This window comes from Chamaea fasciata, unplaced genomic scaffold (genome assembly GCF_029207755.1).
Source record: "Chamaea fasciata isolate MVZ Bird 193981 ecotype frontalis unplaced genomic scaffold, bChaFas1.0.hap1 SCAF_3, whole genome shotgun sequence".
Taxonomy (NCBI): domain Eukaryota; kingdom Metazoa; phylum Chordata; class Aves; order Passeriformes; family Sylviidae; genus Chamaea; species Chamaea fasciata.
Genome location: NW_027094088.1, coordinates 99,517,240 through 99,534,846, shown reverse-complemented (window position 1 = coordinate 99,534,846; position 17,607 = coordinate 99,517,240). Strand labels below are relative to the sequence as shown.

At 43.0% G+C, this 17,607-nt stretch overlaps 1 protein-coding gene across 1 annotated transcript in view; it reads right to left on the bottom strand.

Moving 5' to 3' along the window:
* HPCAL1 (hippocalcin like 1) overlaps nt 1-17,607 on the bottom strand; it is a 64,325-nt gene that overhangs the window by 40,260 nt on the left and 6,458 nt on the right. The window contains exon 2 of the mRNA XM_066179921.1: nt 7,942-7,988. The gene's annotated coding sequence lies outside the window, so the exon portion shown is untranslated. The remainder of the gene's footprint in view (nt 1-7,941; nt 7,989-17,607) is intronic.

Here is a 17,607-nt window from a genome sequence, read left to right as displayed (position 1 = left end):
GAAACCAAACTTGGGCAGGGGAAAAGCAAAAGTTAAAAAGATGTGCAAGTGGTTGACTGAGAATAGGCTGGTCTTCTGCAACCATCAGCCTGCTCAAAATGTGTCTTCAAGGAAACTGGCCAGTGCATTTAGATATGGATACTCATTGTCCATCAGGACATCTGGCATAAAGGCAAAACATGCATCTTTAAACCTTTGGCTTTAGGCTGAAAATGATGTCCTCAAAAGAGACAAAGCAACATATTGCTTTATTGTGAGTAATTTTCAACCAGCAGGAGCTGGAAGAGGTTTTGATAAAGACATTTGGATAATATTCTGTATAACAGAGATATTGTGCAGAACTACCTACCGGATTAAACACCAAGCTGAATTTAGATGGAGAAAAGCGTCCCCATACTCACTTCTAAACCCATCTTGGAACAGGTGTGAATCCCTGGTATTGCACGTGGCTTAATTCAGGGGAATAACAGTGAATGAATTACTGGAAATATTGTCATTCATTATTTTCTAACACCCCCAGTTTAAAGCCTAGCAATCGATTCACAGCTTGACCTTTGGGATGAATGTAAAAGCAGTACTACAGCACCAAAACAAAATATTTTCCTGTTTTTTTTAAAGTCAATAGGACCTGTATTATTTGAAGAATGGTAGCCTCAGGGAATCTGTTTCACTGCAAAGCCATTTAGGCAGCTGTCATTAGTTTAAAAGCCCATTTTTGTTTAATGACTGCTGTTTCACATACTCCCAATGCCATGCATCATAACTGTCATCCCTAAAGCTTAGATTTATGAAAGCATAGAGCAGCAGCATTATACTCAGGGGTCTGCTGATATTCCCATTATTAAACCACTTCTTACAAGTTTTGACTTGTGTTTAGGCTTGACAAATCCTGTGTTCTGTGTGGGTGCTGTCATGGAGGTGGATGCTGCTCAATTCCCCCAGGATGCCTGGTGTCCAGGCAGAGACATCACCATCCCCAGCTGGGGCATCTTGCAGAGCTTAGGAGAGGGATGCTTGAGATGCAATGAGAAATAAACCAAAACTTTTTCGTTTGTTTAGATATTCTTTGTCATCATGGGAAGGATTCAGAGGGGGTGGAAAGCATGACAAGGCCCACTCTCCTACTAAGTCACACTTTATCCAGGGTGCAGAGAAAACATGGCTGGAGGGGGACACTACCTAAAAGTTGTTAAAACATCTGGAAACAATTGAAGAACCAGATAACCTGCAAAACCAAACCCTTTTTCCTAGAGTTCCAGACTATGATCTTTAAAACACACTGACTCAGGAGGACACTGAAGTAATTTCCCAGGTAAGACAAAAAATGCATTATTTAGTACCTGCCTGCTGCGAAATTCCTTTTGCTCCTGCTATCTTCTATCAGTCCTCCACTCAGTTGTCACTTTGCAGGTAAATTCACCTCCCACTATTTTTATAGTGGAGAACCGGGACCATTCAATCCTTTTACCTCACTGAGGAGCTGAGTCTATGAACTGTACTTGGTTGAACTTAAAACAAATAACCAATCAAAACAAAAGAAAAAAGCTGTTTACTTCAGGTTCAAAATGGTTAGAAAACACATGAAAACTCAGGGAAGGTATTCCTGGCATATTCTGAAACCAGTGAGCACAGATTTTACATTCTCAAGTCTATATTTTCAGGCACTTGTATTAACATACCTCACTATTGTGCTCCTTGTTGCAGTGTTAAAACATTTCATTATCATTCATAAAGAAGGTATTTTTACCTAGGAAAAAAAAAGGACTTAAAAGCAACCTGCCTTAATGATTCCAATATAAATTATCTGATCTAGAAAATTAACTATTCTGACAAATAGGCAATAATGGTAAATAACAGGCAATGAGACATGATATACACCCATAAGGATATATGTTTTAATACTGATGTGCCACAAAATAATTTCTTGATGGTAAATACCTAAAATGAAGTTTCCTCCCAAAATTACAAAAAGTTACATTTTTCCTAAATTATATTGGCCGTGGCATTTCATTGAATAAAATGACAAATTATATTCCCTTTGAAATTCAATGAAGGTCAAATACAATTTTTTTTGAGGGAATGAAAAATTCTGTAGTTTAATCCACTTCATTTTTACTGTAACAGATTTACTATACTCAATTTACTGATTAATTCAATATTGAGACAATGAATTCTCAGGCATTAGGGCATAACATAGCCAACCAGCAAGCACCTAGAAAAGAAAATCTCTCCCACCACTTCTGCCCAAAAGCAGGAACACATCTACAGCTGGGATCTGCAGCGTAGTCTTCTTCCAGCTCTCCAATCTTATTCTGCATTCCTGGTAATTAAGGAGAAGGCTGTAAAAACCCCCATATTAAATGCCTCCGTCATTTCAAATGAAGGTTTGATGGGGACAGAAATGTTCCTTCTGTCTCTCTTTATGTTGATGCTCACACAACTGCAGACCACTCTCCAGACAACCATGGTTGCTTCCTGCTGCCTTTGGGTGCCATGAGCCAGTTACAGCCATTAAGCTGCTCACCAGCCAGGCTGTCCCAGGATACAGAGCCCAGGAGGATGCCCATATTCAGCCTCTCTCTGCATCACCTCTCCTCCCAAATACTGATGAAGGCCAGAAAGGCTCCTAGAAACTCCCCCTCAGGAGACAGTGCTGCATTCCCTGCCCTGGAGCAGCCCTCCATCCCAGTGAATCCTGGAGGTGGGAAGTCTAGGAGTGGTAATGTTCATTCTACTGAGTTCCCCAGAAAGGGAGCTGCATCCAAGCATCTTATGGGAGATATTCTTATGAGCTACTGTATTTCTACTGTGCAATTCCTAGATCACCAAAGCAATGTGGTGAAGCAGTTTTTGCACCCACCCGCTTTGCAAACCATGCTGACTTTTAGTGGCAACTCCACTCAGACCCATTGCAAAGGAACTTATTTTGATCACCTTCATATTTGTCCAGTTGAGGAAAATCACACCTTATCTCATTGCATTCCCTTTTCAAGAAAGGCCATGATTTTTTTCCCTTCCCCTCTGGAAACACAGTGGTTGGCAGTCTATCCAACCTGCAGGCATGCAGCTGGACAGACATGCTGTCTGTAGATATTTCTGGCTGCATCCCTTAGCCAACCTCAACCCCAGGACACATGTTCATCTTTGCTTTACCAGGGTACCAAGCTGCTGCAGGGTAAGGAGGAGGAGCTAAGCAAGGTGAGGATCCACTCCAAATTACCCTTTTTTAAAATTAAGATTGGTGGGGCCTGATATATAAAGTCAGCAAGGTGGATGGACAGGACTGCTGGTCACAGCAGGTTTCATTTGCTTGAATTAGAAGAGTCCTCAAGGGTTCAGGTGGGTGAAACCCACTTGCACTCCCTTGGTGACTGCCCAGGTAACTCCCCTGAGCATCCCCCAAACCTTGCTCCCTCTTACACCAAAGCCCCCCACTTCCACTAAAGCTTCTCCCAGCAAGTACCAAGTCCCTGACACTGTAAGCCAAGGCATCATCTTATTTTATTCTGAGCCTGGCCAACACAATGGAGGTCACAGGAAAATTAAAAATGTAACAACTCACTGTAGAGGAGAGAGGAAAAAAAAGTGTCGAGTTCATGACTAATCTTTGCAGCTCTCGCCATGGACAGGATTTGTACAGACATGTTGATTTTTTATAAAAATAGTAAATCGTATTACACCCATGCTTCAAGACCAAAGATTCACAACGATACCTTAATACAGCTTAAATAAAAATAGTACTACCTGAGTCAATCTGAGCATGATAATGCTTTGTAATCCCACACTCTTAGGGGATGAACAGTTGTATAGCAGTGAATCAACACGAGATACTTGCCTTAGGAGCCATTCCTTTTTCATGCTATATAACAACATCTCTACAAAATGGAGAAGGCAGGTGCTGTTTGGGGGAGCACAGTGCACAATGGGGAAAACAGGGCAATTTTAGAGCCCCACTGTCTTTCAGCTTGGAAGTCTTGGATAAGAGTTTAATTTTTAAAAGGAAAGTCTGTTTTAGTTTTTCCCCATCACAGTAAAGAATTTAGGAAAAAGTTTGAATTTTAGAAGTCTTTGAAAAGTGAGCAATCCCAAAGCCTGTGAGCACTCAAGTAGAAGATTCATTCATAAAAACAAACACAGCCAAACAGCAGTGTTGCACAGTCATTCTGGGTTTTTTTTCTTAACATCCTTGAATGAGCAAACAGCGTATATGAAAAGCAAATGTGCAGTAAAACATAGAAAAGTCTCAACAGAGGAGAATCAGTAAAACCTATTTATAATAAGAATGTAAAAGCTGAAGACTCAAATAGCAATTTTAAAGGATGGTTAAGGAGAAATTTGGAAGCTTTGATTAAAGACAAGTTAAACCATAATGAATTATTTTCAATTGCTTTGTTACATAAGCTACCCACAAAAGGTACTTCATTTGCTATTGTGCTCCCCATTTGTTCTTTTTTAAGACACATTTTCCAGTTAATTGCGCTTCCATCTCCCCTCCCTGTACCCACGGTATAATTTTATGTATGGCAGATATGTAGCTCTTACAGTCCCCTCCAGACAGCAGGGAAAGGTAACTGGAAAAGTTAACAGAAAGGTCTCCCTTTCCCCAAGAGGACTTGAGTTTTTAGTTCTGAAACAAAGCAGATTTTCAAGGCTGTAGAGCAGATGATGCCCAGGGGAAGGAGAAAACAGCCTCAAATTCCCACTTATCTTGCCTGCTCCCTTCTCCTCTGCCCTGGTGCTCAGCCTGGCACTGCTGTTGGGTTTTTTCTTTCTGCAGAGCCTAAATGTTCACAGGAAGCATGATGCCATGGGATCTTGGATATGGGGACACAGGTGGGCTGTAGAGAAGGCAGGGTAAAGATGACAAGAGCAGTAGAGGCAGAGCCAAGCTGAAAGGCACCAGGACTCAAGGATGAGGAGATCCTGGTGAGAGGAGATGTTCTAGCGATGGACAGAGCCAGGTCATGGGGAGATGCCCATGGCCTTGCTCTGTGCACAGAACATACAGCATATTTCCAACAAATTTCCCAGCACCAATGGCAGGAACATTCCCTGATTTCCATGTCTTTCCACAGGTGATCCTGAGATATGCTGAGAAGCTCAGCCCTCCAGTACTTCTTGCAACCTCCCATTCAAGGGGACCTCTCTTCCCACAAACACAAGGGCTGCAGAGGTTTCAACCTAGCTTTAAGTTTAAAAAGAGAATGTTTCTCAAAGCCAGTTTGGTAGGACAGACCTGTCAGTCTGGCTGCAAAAAGTTTCACATTGCATCAAACACACCAGTTCTGGACCAGAGGAGCGAGGAGCTCTGTTCCAGACTCAGAGCCTCATGTCCTTGCAAGCAACAGGCAGTTTCTGAAATGATGTTCACACCATCTCACGTCCCATCCTCTGCCTTCCCCAGCCCTGGGTCACAGCCACTTACGTGCTTCCCCAGAACAGCAAGGAGGTTACAGCAATGCCACCTCCACAGCCTCCCTGCACTGCCCCCGAGAAAGAGACAGCTCTCCTGACCACATCTCAGCTCCAACCTCCCAGCACAGTCACTCCAGCAGCACCCACAAACATGTCAAGGCATGGGGCCCCTGACCCAGTGGTCCATTCAGGTGTCCTGCACAGGGTGGGTGCATCTCCCATCATGTGTCTGGCTCCCTGGTCTTCTCTGCCCAGAGCTGCTTATGTGCTTACAGGCAGAAACACAGGTAAGCAGCTTGCTGCATCAGACCCTGTGGTATCCCAGCAGGAGAGCATCCAAATGCCAATTCCCCACTTCCATGGCCAGCACCCTCACTTACAGATGTGCTAAGCTGGGGTGAAATTCAAGCTACATTCAGGAATGCTCATACACATTTTAGTTTCATACTTTTTTCTGAAGCCATCCACGTGCCACTGGCCACACATTACATTTGGGAAAATGCCCATCAGGCTCAGCACTGGTCTGCTTTCAAGTCTGTCTCTTACTACATGTTAAACAGGAACTGATGCAGCCAGACCACTGTAAGACTTCATAGAGGAGCTATTACACTCTGGAGATGTACCTTCTTCTGGTATGGGTCATATAAATTCCCAAACTGAAATCATGGACACACCTGAACTTGAAAAGGTGAGGAATACAGACCATTAAAGCATCAAAAAATGTGATGTACAAGCACCCAACAACTCTAATCTCTGTTAGCAAAAGTGCATCAGGACCTCAAACTCCACTGAAAGACCACAGGAGCTTTTTAAAGCACTACCCAAAGAGACTATCCAGGAGACAGACATATTAAGAAACAGTCTAGAGTAACAACAAGTGTCTTTTTTTTACTCATACCCTATTCAGGTGTTACTTGAAACAAGAAAACAATAAAATCCAGATTTAAGTACAATTTAAAGTTTAAAATTACCTGGATTTTACACACATGGTACTACTCTCATCCATCTCATACTCTTCTGTGTCCTCAGAAGAAGAGTTTTGTTTCATTTTTCAACCTCTCAAAAAAGATCCACTGAATATCAGGTCCCAATACAGAAATTAGCAATACAAACCATGCAGGTTTACAATACACATCCCATCCTAGTTGCAGGGCTGGGGATGAGGAGGAGTTCATAAGCTATAGCTCACAAGAGCATTTTGGTGAAAGGCACATGGGATTTATGATTTGGGCTTTTAAAACTCAAGTTTTAGGAACATAAGCCTGAATACAGAAAATAATGGTAAGACAGCTTACTAAGTAAGGAATGTTTTCATTGATGAAAGATGTAGTTGATAACATATACATTTAAGGGGTATTAAGTAAGCCCCTTATAAACACAAAGTAACCATTTTCTAGCACAATGAACACATATTTAGCTTGACAGACACACCAAACTCCCATCATCCTCCCCCACGCTGAGAAATTACCAGTGCAGATGGCTACATTTCACCTGTATGGACACTCCAAATCAACCTGGGACCATGTGTATCAGACCCATCTGATCTGTTGGAAATACACAGATTTGGAAGACAGAGAAGTCCATTAGACATTTGGGGCATTCTGCCATAGTTCATTAGTCAGTCTGAACACACGAGAGCTCTAATAGCTTGTATCCTGTGCACTAGGGAAATGCAACGAAAGAATGAACTTCCTGAGGAATTAATGGGTAATTATATAATTTGGTTAATCTCATGGGGAAGAAATCTAGAATTGAAAAAGGAAACAGAGTATGTATTTCTCTAGAAACAACAAAAACAAACAGCAAAGGGTGTTACAGAGCAGAGTCTCAGCAGGCACCATTGGAGAGACCAGCACCAGCAGAGGAAAAGAAATTGCACTGACTGACATCAGCATAAAAGGTGGCTTTGCACCTGAAATGGCACCACATTGGCAGTTCTTAGCAATCTCATACTCCTGCAGCTCTTGACTGATTTAATGTTTCACTTACTCACAAATAAGAACCTAATGAAGTGCATACAAATAAAATGCATGGAAGCCTTGGGTGCAGGCAGAACAAAACCAGTCACATGTGGCAGAGATTAGCATTGGTTATGCAGCTCATTTAACTCTCTGGAAGTTGCATTCCTTTAGATTAATACCTTGGACAGAACAGAAGGGAAAAAAATCCTAAGGCTGCTTTCTGACACAGAAAACACTGCCCAGTGGGATGTGTAGGCTTTTACTAAAAAATACAACGTAATTTGTACAGATTTTCCCTAAAGTCAAGTATTTCTTAAAACGTAGCAATTCACTTCTCCAATCTCAGGAAATTATTTTTAGTGCAAAGGTTGTTCTTAAGTGCAAAGCTTAACATTTTGACAACAAACTCCTGCTCAAAGATTAGCCCTGCCAGCTTTAAAATTAAAGCACGTCATTAACTCAGAAAATGCAAACTTCTGCACTCAATGCTGAACAAAAAATAAAGCTGGTACTGTTACTAAATTAAAGAGTGCCTTGAAAGGAGCAGGCTCTGCAAAGTACTCACCACCTATTTTGGAATCTCTTCAGAGAAAGTCCACAGGGCTTGATTACCTGGAAGACACAAACCAAACATGCTTTACATTACAGCTTTTCTCTAAGTGACAATCTTCACACTATTGGCCTCTCCAGTAAAAGCTACCATTCCCAGTTCAAAAAAAACCAGAAATAGTCTAAACATGCAAAAATCCTGCTCCAGTTCTTACCCTACAATGGGAAACAGCTTTGTTGTGTGTTTGCATTTTTTTATATGTCCTGAAATAAGAAAAAATTCCATGTTGAAAAATGCACAGATCTGTCTTGAATTCAGATAGCAAATTCTTCTGATGTTTAATAATCTGTTGAAATCATGCATCTTACTTTAAATTTTCTTTTGTAAAAAGTCATCTTTCAAAATAAGCAAGTATCAAGTTCCGACTTAGAAGGTTTGCTTGGCTCAAACCAAAGAATATTACTACACCAAAATGTAAAAACTGGAACAAAATAAACAAAAAATATGAGAGCCAGTTCCAAGTTACTGCAGCCACTAAGCATTGCTTTGAAAGGTTAAAAATCATTTTTCTTTCACTGAGCATGTTTCTCAAGGAAAAAGAATATGTGATTTGCATCCCATCAGCATCTGTCAGCTCTGAATGCTGAGGGTTTATCAGCCTTTAAGGAGTCACAGATAAGAGCACCAGGAGCAAGGTTCACCTTCTCCCGTGATTCCTAATCTCTCAAAATCTGTGGATTAGAAAATCGAAAGCAAGTGACTTGCTCTGATTCCCTCTCTCACAGAGCTAACCAATATTTTCCTCCACCACCAAGGCCAAGCTCAGCTTGGAAAAATTCATCTTCTCCAACCCAATACACCAACTTCTTTTCTACCAGATCCTTATCTGACCGTGTAACTTCTGCAAACAAAATCCCACTGTGTTTAGCTCCCAGGTGCCTCCAGCCCACTCCTAACACACACATGTGGCCTGCCCAATGCCAAGCCCCAGCCACAGACATCCCAGACAAAGCCTCCCAACAGTCTCCTTTGATACTTCACCATCCCTACAAGCAGGAGTTCCTGCTTTTCATGATACCACTCACATTCATTTCCACTGGCCCTAACTCCTACAGACACAGGGATTCATATTTCATCCCTTACAGCGAGCTGCTGCTGTTTGCTGACACTGTAAACTCCTCATGCCAATCCTACACCTTCTCTCCAGACCAAACACCCTTATTCCTTCCCATCTTTCCTCTTGAGTCCTCTTATTCAGATCCTCACCAGACTTTTTCATTTTTTTTACATCTTCCATCAGGTGCAGTGTCCCATGCAGGCTTTAGTACTCCAGCCAAAAGCAACAGGAGATCCCAACACTGGACACAAAGTCCATCCTCCTGTTTATGGAAGTGTGTCTGCTGCTGTTGGGGCAGGATGATGCTGGAAGAGCAATGTATGACCCACCATGATCCCACAACACTTTTCAGTGGAGGCCCTCCAACCACCCCTGAGTATTCTGTACAGCCAACCCATCCACCAGAGATAAATGCAAACCCACACTAAAGCCTTTTGGTGAGAATGATGGACCCTCCAAGGTTATCTTCTGGTTCTGTCCAAAGCTACTTGAAAATCAAATAACTTCCTCCCCCCAAGTACTTGTAACATCCCCTCGTTTGGTGCTTCTTGTTGAGTCTGAACCAGTATTTTATCAAATGCATCTATAACAATGACCCACGGCACAGGGTCCGCTTTTGGAAATCCTCACCCAACACTATTTCTAAGCTTGATCACACACAGCCGCTAAGTCTGGATCATGGTCAGCACATCTACCTTGCACTCTCAAAAAGTTTCAACAAAAATTCTTTTCCTTAGCTTTTTTTCTATGAATATCAAAACATTACCAAAAACTTAACTAGGATTGGAGTAAATCATATAATCTGCTCTTTTTCTATCTACAGTACCTGTTAGGCTGCTCCAGAGAGTAATTAGGATGTCTGACATTATTTGTTCCAAACTAACCCATGCTGTTACTCATAAGCACCCAGAAGATGACTAGGTGGGAAATAATTTATCAACGTCTAGAAAAACACTGTAATAAAAGTCAGAGTGACTGCACTGCAATTCCATCTCCTCCTTTTAAAAAATTTAGCAGTATATATTTTGCTTTTTGATTGTTATGGTAACCTCACAGACTCTCCACGCTTCCAGAAGTAAACACCAAGAAGAAATTGAAAAGAAGACAAGCAGCCAGCTGAAGTGCCGCTCCTTCTACAAATCACAAGAACAACACAAGTGTCACAGAAGTGAGTTCAGGGTATCCTGCCCTGTCATGGGGTCATCAGTCATCCCCTGAAGGTGCCCTCTCCCCTGATTATGGGCAAGTGATGCTGGTTGAATGGCTTGTACTGAAGATCAGCCTTCCCACATGCATCTTCCCATTATCTGGGTGCAGTTTCAAACAAACTTCTCTAGGGCCTAAAGAGTCTGGAGGGAAAATAAAGACAAAGAGAAAACTCCTTAAGTGTGTGCCCCTAAATTACTGTGTTCTTATTTTATCCTGGTAGGTTCCCTCATCAGTGCAGGTTTTAATTACACCAGTCCCAGGAAGTAAATTCCAATAAATTTTCTGTTACCATGAAATTTTCTGTTACTCTTGAGAACCCTGGGCAGGCACTCATAAATGTTGCAACCTGGCAGTACCAAAAACATTTAAGCAAATCATTTTAGATTCAACATCTTTTTATGATAAAAACTTAGTATCCTTATCTTACAGAGTGATGGATGTTATTTCTCCAAGCTGCAAAACAAATGAACCCCAATGGAAAAACAAGATAAAGAGTGAAACTGGTCAATGGCAAAACAGGAAAGACAACCCACAAACTCTTTTAATTTGTCTTCTGTGTTGCTACTGCAAAATTGTTGTACCTTCCCCATCCAACAAGCCAAATAGTGCAATATTATTTGGCCATATGTATGTACTCGAAGTAAATGGAATTTCACAGTCCAGATGCTGGATTCTGGCATCCCAAAAGACTTTCAGGGACGTCTGAAATCATATATAGGTTTGTTCCAACCTGCAGGAGTACAAGGTAACTAGATAGCACACATTACTTTCTGTTTACAGTCCATGCAGTATTCAAATTCACTGACAATTAAAAGTATGCTATAAATGAATTAGCAGAAGAAACTCATGGCAGAAATTCAATCACAAAGCAGAATTAAAGGAAGAGATGTCAGAAACTTTTGGAGGCTGGGCAGGAAGACATGAGTGCATCAGTCTACTATTTTCAGAGCTGCTAGCAAAAAAGCTTAAGAAGAATACTGCTCCAAATAATCATGTGTAAAGATCCTCCTTACAGAAAGACCTTAATTGAGAGACCTGAGAAACCAAAGTGGCAAATTATTTTTTCAGAACAGGTTTTGATCTGACAGGGGTAAAACTCCTTCTGAAGGGTCAGATATCACCCACCCCTGCCGGCCCCATGGGCATTGCAGCTTTGCCATGTCCTGCAGAATCCCTGGACAGGCCTTGGCTTGCACCAAAGACACAGCAGACACCTTTGCTTTTGTCTTGTTTTTCAAAGTGATTTTAACCCCATTCCTTTACTTTGAGTCACAGGCATTACATTTTAAGGAGATTTCTTCCTACCTGATGGAGAAGCCTCAAGGGCTGTGGGCAATTTTCTTCCTGTATTGGTCACTATTTTACTATGCCCTGTTCAAGCCTCCATTTGCTCCCCTTTGGCTGATACTATCCTTCATCAATCTTGATGCCAATTACCAATAAGGCCCTCCCACACCTCCAAGGTTCAGCTTTCATAACTGCATTAGGACAAATCAATACTGTTATTAACATTGCCACATTTGTGGATGGCGTGACCTGCCTGCAAACGCCACATGCAGCAGTGGAAATACTCCCAGGACTACATTAAGTCTCTGCACTCCCTTGTTTGCAATTTCTCTTTCAAGTAGACTCTGCTGTTTTAAAACATGGGGTGGACCTTTTTTATCTTTTTCTTGCAAATGCAAACTGATGAAGGCTTGTAGGACACACAACTTTGCCATCCCCTTCACACGTGGGTAGCAATACTCCATGGACAGCCAAGAACTAATTGTCCAGTCACTTGCTTTGTAGTTGGGCTCAATGATCATTGTAGGATCTTTACAATTGAACTGTTCTATTCTACTCTAACTTTCCTCCAGTCCCCCCAGCCAGGTCACTCATCACCCACCACCACACCTCAGCTTTGGCTGTTCACTCCTGCACCTGCTTGTGGATGCATTCAGACGGCACATGCAGCCATGCCAGCACTTGTGCTGGCTGCCCAACTGCTCTGGAGTATGTCCACGCACCCCTTCACCTAATGCACAGTCTCTTCCCACTCATGTCCCACCTCCTTCTCCTCCCCATCTTTCACACCAGGTCCAAAAGCCACCATGCCTGGAGCCCACCTCGACATATGATTCAACCCACAATGCCAGGAAATTAACTCCCTGGCAGAAACAGAGGGCTCTAGGCCCCTATATTCCAGCAGAGCTGTTGGTCAGTTCACTCTGGCCATCAAAGGACAGTCACTACCCAAGAGCACTGCCAACCTGATTCAAGAGAGCTCAGATGCCATCACAGGCTCCTGGGCAGGTTTTCCAGCCCTTCCTGACCTCCAGGGTGCTACAGTTAGGAAATTTGATACTGGCTAATGTAAAAGCTAATTTCGAGTGCTCTTCTTGATACCCTGCTGTAGCTGCAGTGCAGAAACACCTCAGACTGTGCATCACCTGAGAGGCTGGTATTGCTGAGAGAGACTGATGCTGTCCACAGCACAAACTGCTGCTCTCCTTTCTCTGCCTCAGATTCCTCCAGTGGCACCTCTCCCGTTTCCATTTCACCTAAGCAATGTGCTTGCAACACCTCCAGTAACTATGAGAATAGTAATAATGCCAGAGCATGGAGGAAACACCAAGCACTGACAGTATCAGGAAACAGCAACAGGGAGGAGTTCAAAACATTCTTCAGAGGCCATGTATTGCTTATTTGGAACACCTTCTACATCTATTGACTGAACAACTTCAACAGGCTCCCAGGCTGCTTTGATTTCACATGCTGTAAAGCAGCCTGCATTTTTAGTAGGTGTCCAACTCCTGCCAGCTCTCTGCCTCCAGGGTTTCCCTTCTACAGTTCACTTAGACAACCTTCCAACATAAATTTTTGCAACCTGAAGCCTGTTGCTGCATCATTGGTACTTAACATCCATTCACAAAGCCACCTTGACACTGCTTGGTGAATTTAACCTGTAACAGTGAAGTGAAGTGAAGTGAAGTGAAGTGAAGTGAAGTGAAGTGAAGTGAAGTGAAGTGAAGTGAAGTGAAGTGAAGTGAAGTGAAGTGAAATGCAAAGCCAGGTGCAGGGAAGAAATAACAAAGCAGGGAAGAAATAACAAAGAATTGTGCATGTAAAATCATAGAATAATTTGGGTTGGAAAGCACCTTTAATGGTGATACAGTCCAGCATCCCTGAAATGAGGAGGGACATCTTCAACTAGATCAGGTTGCTCAGAATGCCTTCCAACATCGCCTTGAATGTTCCCAGGGATGGGGCATCTATTACCTCTCTGAGCAACCTGTGTCCGTGATTCACCGCTCCTGTGGTAAAAAAACTTGTTCCTTACATCTAGTCCAAAGCAACCTTCCTTCAGTTTAAAACCATTACCCCACATTGTACCATTAAAAAAACCAACCAAACAAAACAATTTAAATCCTGAAAAGAAAAAAACTACCAAAAAAGCCCCCAAAACAACAACAACAACAAAACCAGCACTTCCCCCCCCCCAAAAAAAAAAAATCACCAGCTTAAAACAAAGGAGAGTGGGTCTTCTGGGTGTTGTCAGGATGGTGGTGTGATCTCTGCCCTGTTTTCTCCCAGTTTCCCTTGGCAATCAGTCTATCAGGTAAGTCAACAAGTCCTTGAGAGCGCAACAAGATATTCACCTGGGAACTTAAATTAAACTCTCCAAGTGACTAAGAGATGAACATCTTTGTCTGGAAGGCTGTGACTTACGCTCCTGCCCAAGCAGGAACATCACACCTTAGCTGTGAGACATCAGAGCTCACAGAAGCCACAGAAATCCTACCAAATGAACACACATATTGCCTTAGATTTTTCTTGTGGGATTTTAGAAAATGCTCCATGCTGACCTATACATATTCACTGCATATCTGCTGTGCTGGAGCTCTCCTTATAGCACAGAAACACTTGGAGCAGACTCTGAAAAGTAGGACCTACATTAGTAGCTTAGGTCTGCAGTGACTAACTGTTGTTCCACACCTCGAAAAACCTCATTCTGAGAATCCCCAAAGGTTTATTTATTGAACACAGCTGCAAAGAGGTAGTTAAACCATTGACAGCCTGAAGCCTTCTGTACAAGAATCTTATCCCTGACTGATGTTATCCTAGCAAGCAGTGATCCCTGCCAGATTCAGGGAAACAGCAGGGAAATCAACAGAAGCCAGAAGAGGCTTGTGCAAAGGAGAAAACTGCATGCCAGCCAGGCCCTTCATTAAATACATCATGGGCTACTCCACCACAGACTCATCTCAGCGGAGGCAGAAGCAATTCCCTCCAACCCAAATTTCCAGATTGCGTTTCTGCATTATATGTCAGTTTTGGCTCCCATCCCTCCTGACTTCCCTTACTGAATCACAGAGTTGTTTAGATGTTGGGGTTTTTTTTTCCCCAAGAAGATTATTGACAAATGTCACATACTGCCTGGTCTGACTTGCAGTCAGCCTACAGCTAAACAGGGTACAGGCAGTTGGGGACAGAACAGTGCCAGTTATTTACCCTATTTCCTCTTAAACATTTTTCCAATACAATTGGAAAAATGTAAATTGTGCAATTACACATTCATTGGCCAGGAAGTTTCTCTCTTCCCCTTTTTAGCCTCCTTTTCAGTTGCATTTCCCTGCTTCACAGGATGCTCTAAACTAAACATTACATTCAAGTTACACAATAAAGATTTGGGTTTGATATAATGAATGAGGAAGGTCAAGGGAAGGGAGGTATCTGCTAAAATAAGATTTGCTAAGCAACTACACAAGACCTAGTGTCAGCTGCCTTTTATTACAGGAGACTGTAATTTATATTAGCTAAGATACCAGATGGAGGGGCATAAGAGATCAAAAGTTGAAATAGTTCAAAAACTTTCCAAGGACTGAATGAAGTCTGAATTAATTCAAAACCCAAATTATAGTGATATAAGCTGTTACGGCAGAGCCAAGGTGCCTCACATAACCTTAACCCTCTCTGCATATTGAGGCTCTTTTATGCTACATAAAACCACACTCCAGCTACAGGAAAATGCAGCTGCATTTAAGTTTATCACAAACTAGTGCTCCTGGGCAGATCATTCATTCATTTAAAAAATCTACACACTCTCATCTTTATAAGGGGAAAACCACCTTGGAAGCGAAGCAAAAACCAGATACACCAGTGTCTTGTTAACTTCCCAAGAGCTGGAAAAGCAATGTTAAGTGCAAAACTTCCATCACACATCAATCACATTTTCAGAGGCTGTAAAATATTAACCTCAGGTGACAAAGATTTTTCTAAGATGAGGGGTCTTCCTCGCTCTGCCAGGACAGGCTGTCACTTCCTCACAGGCAGCAGCCCTCCTGCAGCCCACAGCTTAACTTGGCACAGTCTGTCCTGGCACAACCAGGGCATGTGCAGACGGGTTCAGTCAGCAGCAGGGCTCTCTCCAGGAACACAGCTGGGCAAATTCCTCCTCAGGAGCCACAGGGACACCTGGGTGACAATGCTGGAAGTCCCCTTGTCTTTTTACTTGGTGGGACCCATGAGCTGCAAGAAGCCAAGCTTTTCTAAAGAAGTCTGATGGTTTTGACATCTTTGCGACCTGTCACCGTTGCCACTGCAGTCAGGGATTTTTCCCTCTCCTCTCATCCACTTCTGATCACCAGTTAAGAAATGGGTTTAAATGGAGTCTGATATCATGAGCAGGAGCCTGACATCTCCAAGCTTGATGCGGGCAGCAGGGGAGGACAGGAGACAAGCAGTGACAGACTGGCATCCTGCAAGCCCCAGAGCACACCAGCCACAGGCTGCAGCCAAAGACACAGAACCTGGCACAGGGATGTCACAGTCACAGAGAGATGGCAGTGGTGGCTGGCCTTGAGTAGCTCAGCTGGCAGCACTGCTCTGCCCCAGCACCTGCACACCTTCCTCAGGCCCTGCTGCATTCGAACACCAGGAACAACATGGGGGGTGTGCTCACATGGCAAGCAGCAGGCACAGCATTAAACCCCTCGTGGTACTCACATGCCACTCACAGTTTGTCTTTCTGTCTTAGGCTACTCCAGCTCAGGATGCACTTCTCACAAGCCCCTGAGGAGCCATTAATATTCAATAGTCAGCCTGGACTTTTGCATGCATATAGCTTAAGAATATCAAAACTTCCACCAAAATGTTTTTGCAAAGCTTTCCTGGAATGGAGCAAGCAGTGCAGAGCATTTTTGTTAGAAACGTGTCTCCTCACCAAGGATAAAAAGCTGTCAAAGCCATCAGCAAAACATAGAAGACCCCAGCACCTGCAGTGGGCATCAAGCATCTGAAAACAAAGCTCGGCACAGCTAATTCAAAATGTCCCAACACAAATGGAACTAACCAATACTCGGCTGTGAAGCCCCTGGTGCCCAGAAGGTGATGGCTCAGCCGAATGCTGAGGAAGATCATCCTTGAACGTGTCCTGCAACAAATCAGAGCTCTGGAAATGGCTAGCAAGTGCACCTTCATTTCCAAACTGTGCCTCCTGAATTACACGCATAAAAGCAAGCAGTCAGTAAATTCAGCTGTCTCTGGTGCTATCAGCTCAGAACAGCTTGCCTCACTTAAGGGACAGGACTTCTGGGAAGCTACAGCATACACCATGTGGAACAGCCTACCAACACCCCCCAGCAGGGGCCATGAAAGACGGAGTCAAATACCAGGAGATCTGGGAGAAGAGAAATCATAGTTGGTGTGACTGAGCAGATCAGATCTGGTATACCCCATGTATACCAAGACGTTTTATCAGAAGAGAGACAGGGAGATCCCCCCTTGTGACAGGCTCAGCAATTGCATCCATCCTCCACCCTGGTCAGTCCAGTGGTACCTCGGCAGGTGTCAGCAATGGAATTTTCCCCTGCAGAGATCCCTCTCCTCTTTGTGACTGGTAGGGAAGCATTGCTGGAGTGACAGATTATTCAGCCTGAAACTGCAAGCTGCTTTGGAGGGCTGTTCCATTTGAACAGGATGAGACAGACTCTTTGCTCTCTTGCAAATCCCACTGGGGTCAGGAGGCTTCCCATGGGGACAAACCTGGCTGGGAAATACAGCCTACAGGTTTAGGGAATCCTTAAGGACATGGGAGATGAGGGATAGGGAATGAATTAAACATAAAGTGTGATCTTTTCCTATCTCCTGAGACAAACACAGCTCTCAGTAACAGAGCTTGAGGACCAGATTTAGGAATGAATGCCATTTTAAGAAGCGTGACACGAGCAGAACAGAAAGTTGTGGCTGCACTCTACAAAGCTGGATCTTATTTACTTTCAGACCATTACCAACACTTCAATTATCCTCATCTGGAATGAAATGTAATTTTCATTTTAAAAAATTATCTTTTGATGCATCTTCTGATAACCCAA